This window comes from Talpa occidentalis, unplaced genomic scaffold, assembly GCF_014898055.3.
Source record: "Talpa occidentalis isolate TD23 unplaced genomic scaffold, MPIMG_talOcc4v2.1 talOcc4.13, whole genome shotgun sequence".
Lineage (NCBI taxonomy): Eukaryota > Metazoa > Chordata > Mammalia > Eulipotyphla > Talpidae > Talpa > Talpa occidentalis.
In genome coordinates, this window is record NW_023601322.1 from 57,232,899 (window position 1) to 57,240,199 (window position 7,301).

Sequence of the window (7,301 nt, forward strand, 5' to 3'; positions counted from 1 at the left end):
CTGTTGAGAAACCGCCAGTCTTTGCTGTTTTTATAAAAGCAAGTCCCAGGGGAAAATTTGGATGAGGTGTTTTTTTTTTCCTTTGGTCTTCTTAGCAAAAACATAAACAAAAAGAAACCAATTTTACTCTTTAGTCTAAGTTTCCCACAGCACTACATAAATGTTACCTGATATAATTTTAACATATTTGCCAATATTTAAAAAAATACACCTGCCTGTTATATTAATTTGCATCACTTTCCCAACTTGTGAGAAACAAAATTTGTAAAGAATGGTCTTAAATTGCATCTTTAAAAATTTATTTATTGACCTAACCATTTTTTAACATTTTCCTTTTTCTTTTCCCACCCCTCAACAACAGAAGAACTTTATTAGTGTCCACTAGTTTTATAACTATTTTGCTTAGTCAAATTATACACTACATGCAAACTCAACGTACATCTTTATCATTCTGACTTGCTTTACTACATATAATTCTCCTCATTTCCCTCTATTTTGTTTTGAATGGCCAACAGTTCATCTTTTCTAATGGCTGAATAGTAATTCATTGTATGGACGTACCACACCTCCTTAATCTAGACTTCTATCATTGGGCACGTGGGTAGTTTCCATGTCTTAGCTATTGCAAATAATACTGCAAATGAACGTTGTGGGTCATATAATTTGTTGAGTTGGTGTTTTCCTGTGTTTGAGATAGAGATCTTCAGAGTGGGATTGCTGGGCTATGTGACATTTTCTATTTTAGTTTGTTAAGGTAAATCCAGATCACTGTCCCAAACGGCTACATCAGTTTGCATTCCTACTGTAACCGATGTCTGATGCCAAAGACTGTTCAAGGTGGTGCCCCTTCAAGGGGGGTGCTCATGAGGATAGATAGCCTCAAGGAAAATGCTAAAAGTATCACATTTGGGGGTGGAATGACTTATAGGAAATATAAGAGACTGCAGAATCAGCCATGGATTATTCAGTGTTCAGGATTCAGCATTTGAGGATTCAAAACTTCCAGGGTCAGCACACTACACCATGCCTATCTTCCAGAAGACTACGGAGGGCCTCTGATGATTGTGGAGAGACCTCCAGCAGCCAGTCTCAGAGAGGAAAATTTCAGAGTTTTTGCAATTAGTCAAGCGACTAAAACTATTCCCAGATTTTGCTGCTGTTACAGCCTGACAGAGAAGGCAAAGACCCAGAGCGGGCACCTCACTGAGCTGTGAGCATGGCTGTTTCTCAGGTCATTCAGCCACTGCAGCTGCTGTTTTTAGTGTTGCTTGTCTGGTGCTGGGCTGGGACATCTCGTCAGCTCCAGGAGCATCTCCTGTTGTGTCTTCTATTGTCTGTGTGAGTTGGAACCTGGCCTAAAGTCTGACTGCTGTGTGCTGCAGAAAGGAAGACACCATCTTGGGCCTGTGGCCTATTGTTTAGGAGAGAAGCTCTGCATCATCAGTGGTGGGAAGAAGCCATCTTTGATGCCTTTTTTTTTTTTTAATTTTTTTTTATTTAAAAAGTTTTTTTTTTTTTTAAGATTTATTTATTTATTTATTTATACAAGCACTGGGTACAGTCAGAAGCACGGGAGGGTGAGAGAATTCACCAGAGCCAGAGCGGGGAGCAGAGCAGGCAGAAGGACCGAAGTACACTGCTGAGGGGAGCAGCAGGCGGCAGGAGAGGTCTGCGCGCCATGTGGGACCCTCCTCTGGTGGCCGGGGAGCAGCCGGGGATCAGCCAGGGATCGAACCGGCGCTGCAGAGGCTGCGGGCAGCTTCGCAACCCAGCGCTCAACCGCTGTGCCACGGGGAGGCCCCTTAGATGCCTTTTTTTCAGGACTTGGAAACTACTTCGGGTGAGGTAAACAGCCATTTTTGGCCTCAACAGCTCTTTGTTTTTCCTTGGTTTATTAAATAAATCCCCATTATTATTATTTTCTGAAACTGAGCAGTCTTTTTTTCTAAAGATTTATTTATTTATGCATTCAAGAGCTGGGGTACAGGCCAGAGATGTGGGGGATGAGAGGATCCACCAGAGACAGAGTGGAGAACAGAACAGGCAGATTGACTGAAATACAATGCTCAGGGGAGCAGCAGGTGAGACAGGAGAGGTCTGCCTCCCCATGTGGGTTTCTCCCTGGCCGGCCGGGGATCAAACTCATGCTGCAGAGGCTATGGATTGCTTCATAGTGCAGTGCTTAGCCCCTTGTGCCAGCAGGGAGGCCCATGAAACTGAATAGTCTTGCAATTGTGAGAGGAGCTCTGCATCCTTAGTAGTGGGAAGATGCTATCTTAGATGCCTTTTTTTTAGGACTTGAAAACACTGGACATTCTTAGGGTGAGGTAAACAGCCATTTTTGGCCTCAACAGCTCTTTGTTTTTCCTTGGTTTATTAAATAAATCTGCATTATTATTATTATTTTCTGAAATTGAGTAGTCTTGCAACTGTGCACACAAGTGTAGAACTCAGAGAGTGACTGGTAAATTATTTCGTCAGTGTTCTTGGCTAGTTTTAGTGCCCCTTGCTGCTTTTTAACACTGCTAACGGTGTAATAAAGTTCATCTGTCACTGTACCTCTATAGGACTTCTTGTTATTTTCTATAAATATATGCCATAGTCTATGGTGTGAGATATTATCCTATAAAGGTTTTGAACTGCATCACCCTTATTAAAAGAACAAATGAACATTTTTCCATATATCCATTGATCTTCTGGATATCCTCTTTGGTGACTTGTCTGTTCAAATCTGCTGCCAAATTATTAATTGGATTGTTTTGGTATTTTTTGTCAAATTGAATGAACATTTTTGTATATCTTGGCTACTAACTGTATTGGATTTGCAAAGTGTGAATATTTTCTCCCTTCCAGCAGTATTTATTAATGTGTATTTTCTTTCTCTGTGCAAAAGTTTTGATTTATTCATTTGCTTAATGCTTATTGAATCAGAGTAGTTTTACATCCTGTCTGCTTTGGGAATGATAGGTTTAAACTTCTACAAATGTCCTGTTTTCCCAACACCAATTATTGGAAAGAATTTCTTTGTGTCAGTGTATATTCTTTGCTTCTTTATTATAGATTAGTTGACCACATATGTGCAGTTGTGTTACTGGGTTTTCAATTTTATTTCATTGATCATTGTGTCTTTTTTTTTTTTTCCAATATCATCTTGCTTTTACTATAATGGTTTTGTAGTATTGTGTGAAGTCCAGGAGAGTAATATGTCCATTCTTCCCCCTTTAAGTTTTTTTTTTTTTTTTGTTTTGTTTTAACTTGAGTGTGCTATTTTTCTTCTTATTTTATTTTATTTTTATTTCATATATATTTTTACATAATTTTTCATTTTTGTACAAAATATGCATTTTCATCTTGGTTATAGTCCCCATGAAATTCTCACCACCTATTCACCTGTGAACTATCCCCAAGGTCCTTTATGTTCTTCTCACCATTGTTTGGGAGAAAAGTCTTTTAAGTCCTTCTGCCCATTTCTTGACTGGATTGTTTACTTTGTTTTTGTTGAGTCATATGAGTTCTTTGTATATCTTTGTGATCAGCCCCTTATCAGTTGTATGGAGTGCTAAGATATTTCCCCAATCAGTGGGGTGTCTCTTTATTTTGTCTCTTTTGCTATACAGAAGCTTTCCAGTTTGATGTAAACCCATTTGTTTATCTTTCTTTGATTTTCTTTGCTTTGGGTGATGAATCATTAAAGATGCTACCGAGATGTATGTCTTGTAGCATTTTGCCTATATTTTCTTCTATATATTTTATGGTTTTAGGACTTATATCCAGTTCTTTTATCCATTTTGAATTTTTTTTGTGTATGGTGAGAGGTAGTAGTCTAGTTTCATTCTTTTGCATAAACCACCACAGGTTTTTGTACTACAAAGACATAAAAATGAATTTGCAGGTATTTTAGATAAGTAGATAGAAACAAACTTTGTTTAAGAAAGTAAAGTTTATTGAAAGGAAGAAAGTAAAAACTCCTGGGTACACTGTACGCTGGAGGGGCAAGGAAGACATTGTGCGCCTGTGTCTAGGGTACTTAAATAAACCCTATTTTCTCTATTCTAAAATCTAATCATACAGGCCTCCCTGGTGGCGCAAGGGGTTAAGCACCACACTATGGAGAAATCCGCAGCCTCCGCAGGATGAATTTGATCCCTGGGTGCCTAGGGACAACCCACGTGGCGCAGAGACCTCTCCTGTCTCGCCCGCTGCTCCCCTCAGCAGTGTATTTCAGTATATCTGCCTGTTCTGTTCCTCACTCTGTCTCTGGTGAATCCTCCCACCTCCCACACCTCTGGCCTGTACCCCAGTTCTTGTATGCATAAATATATAAAACTTTAAAAATAAATAAATAAATAAATAAATAAATAAATAAATAAATAAATAAAATCTCATCATTCTATTTTGTGATTGGCTCTTTCTCCCACTGGCTATACTCTTCCACACAGATATGCCCATTTTCTCAGCTCTTATCTTAGAGTTTACTTGTTCTCTCAAGTTCTATTCTTTTTTTAGTCCCCTGGGACTTTCTGAACTGTCTCTGGAGTATACCTTGGTTAGCACACTTAGAATTTACTATCCTTATCTCAGAAGTCTCTTTAACTCTCCTGAAGTCTCTGCTGCACTGTCCTTGAAGCTGTCTAATTAACCCTAACTTTCCCTGGTTTTAAGTAGTCTGCTACTTTCCTGAAATGGTTTGTTTTAATTAGTTTTCCCTGGATTTTATAGGATTCTCCGTACATATCATTGCATCATCTGGTAATAATGATAGTTTTATTTCTTTACCTATTTGGATTCCTTTTATGTTTTTCTCTTGCTTAATTGTCCTAGCTAGGATTTCCAATATTATAAAGTAATGGTAAGAGTGTACATCCTTGTCTTGCTCCAGATCTTAATGGAAAGGTTTTCAGTTTTCACAATTAACAATGATGTTTGCTGTGGGTTTGTCTTCTATGACTTTTATTATGTTAAGATATGTCCCCTTTAACCCAGTTTTTCATTCTTTTTTCATATGGCTGTGCAGTTTTCCCAGCACCATTGGTTGAAAAGACATCTTTTTTCAGTGTATACTCTTGGCTCCCATGTGATAGATTAATTGTCCATAGATGTTTGGGTTTACTTCTGGGCTCTCAGTTCTATTGTATTCCACTGGTCTGCATGTCTGTTTTTGTTCTAGGACTGTATTGTTTTAATTATTATAGCTTTTTATTAAAATTTGAGGTCTTCAAATGTGTTTTTCTGTCTTTGTCTTTGTTGTTTCTCAACATTGCTCTGGTTATTTGAGTTTTTGTGTATTTCCATACAAATTTCAGTATTGCTTGTTATATTTCCTTTTGTGAGTATGCGTGTATCTTTTGAACTGTTTTAATACTGTGTCATTTCTTGTATATTTGTGTATTTTTTTAAAGATTTATTTATTTGTGCACATAAGAACTGAGGTACAGGCCAGATGTGTGGGAAGTGAGAGGATTCACCAGAGACAGAGTGGGGTACAAAACTGACAGACTGACTGAAATACACTGCTGAGGGGAGCAGCGGGCGAGTCAGGAGAGGGCTGCTGCACCATATGGGTGGCTCCCAGGCTGGTCGGGGATCAAACTCGTGCTGCAGAGGCTGCAGATAGCTTCATATTTGCATCTTAACCCCTTGCACCACCAGGGAGGCCCAGATTTGTGTATTTTTTATATTTATTTTTCTGTACATATTTTACATTATTGTTCATTTTTGTGCAATGTTTTATTTCTTCTCTCTGGTGGATGGTTTTACTTGCAGGAGGGATACAGGGAAACCAAATAAGGGATCAGGGGAAAAAATGAGAGAAAACTAGCAGGCAACTATAAATTGAAGATCTGTGTATTCTTTAACTCTCTATAGAATCTATATTTGGCAAGACAGAGAAAATGATTTGGAACTGAAGTGGATGTAATTTTTTTCTTTTAGACTACTGAATTTTTATTTCTTTAATAGATGAAAAGTTTTCTTTACAATGGATAAGTAATGTGTATTTTGTACACATAAATAATTTTTATGAATATAATTAATTTAATTTTGTTTCTTCTCCCTGAACAGTGTCTTCCTGCCTCCTAGGGCAATGGTCTGAATGAAATTACAAATTTAATGATATGCAATTTTTTGGAGCAAATTAATTCTTTTTCATGGGGCTTTTGTCTTCAAAAGTGTCCAAGGTTTTCCTGGAGGGAAATAACATCCCTCCCCTGGCTCAGGCAGCTCTTGAGAGTCTAAAGTCTCTGGCATGGCCTTTCTTCTACCAACTCAAAGTCACATTCTGCTGTGGACCTTTGCTACTCAAGTCTATTGCACACTACTTTTCCTGGGATGGGATCCTGTGATGCGCATCTTACTGTCTATAAATTCACTCTGGATCTTGTGGAAAAGGGTGGACTATGGTATCTTGTTCCTCTTCTCTCAGACCCACAGGAAGCAAGGTTGGTAGAAGAGGACAATTCCTTCTTTCAAGGACTCCTTTCCTTCCAGAATGCATAAGGTGATATCTTATTCCATCATATTCTCATTCTTGGTTGTCTCACTCATAGATGCAGTTATGACTGTGTTGGAGACATGGTGAACCTGCCCAACTCTAGGGAGATCACAGTGCTTATCTCAAGACTAAAAGAAGTGTAAAGAAAGATTGGTGAGAAGGGGACATAATTTGTGGAGAAATTGAAAAAAAAAAAACAGTGAAAAAAGGTGTTGTCTTAACTTTCCTCTGAAACATGGTTCTCTAGGTGAAGAAAGAGCCCATTAGAAGAATCAATAGGAATTCTTTTTAAAATAAAATGCTAGCAAGTAATTAGATACACACTTAATGGAGCACATGCTTTTTAATTCTGAGATATCTTGGGGAATGCTGGGGAGGGGAGTCTAACATTTTCTGGGTTTTAAGTTAAGAGCGTGGCAGGGCCTGAAAAATCAAAGCAAGGCATTCAGCAGAAAAACACCAATAAGAATTAATGAGGTGCTAGATGTCAGTGGGGCTCCCACTGCTTTAGTTTACACAGGAAGTACTGGCTTCTATGCCACCCAGGAACATTGATTTCAAGTTGCAGGCAGTTTCAGTCGCACAACCCATGGCAATCACAAATCCAGGATTAGCTGTGAAGAGAAAGATACAGGAGTATCTTCTTTACCATCTTTTATCCCCTCCCTACCCACATCTTATACTATCTGACTCCTTGGGCAAGGAAAGACTATTCAGAGTGCCCCAGAATCCCTGACTGTCTTCTGCAAGAGAATCATCACCTGAAACTCCAACTCTATCATGATTCCCAATGGTGCTAACTTCTCCCCAG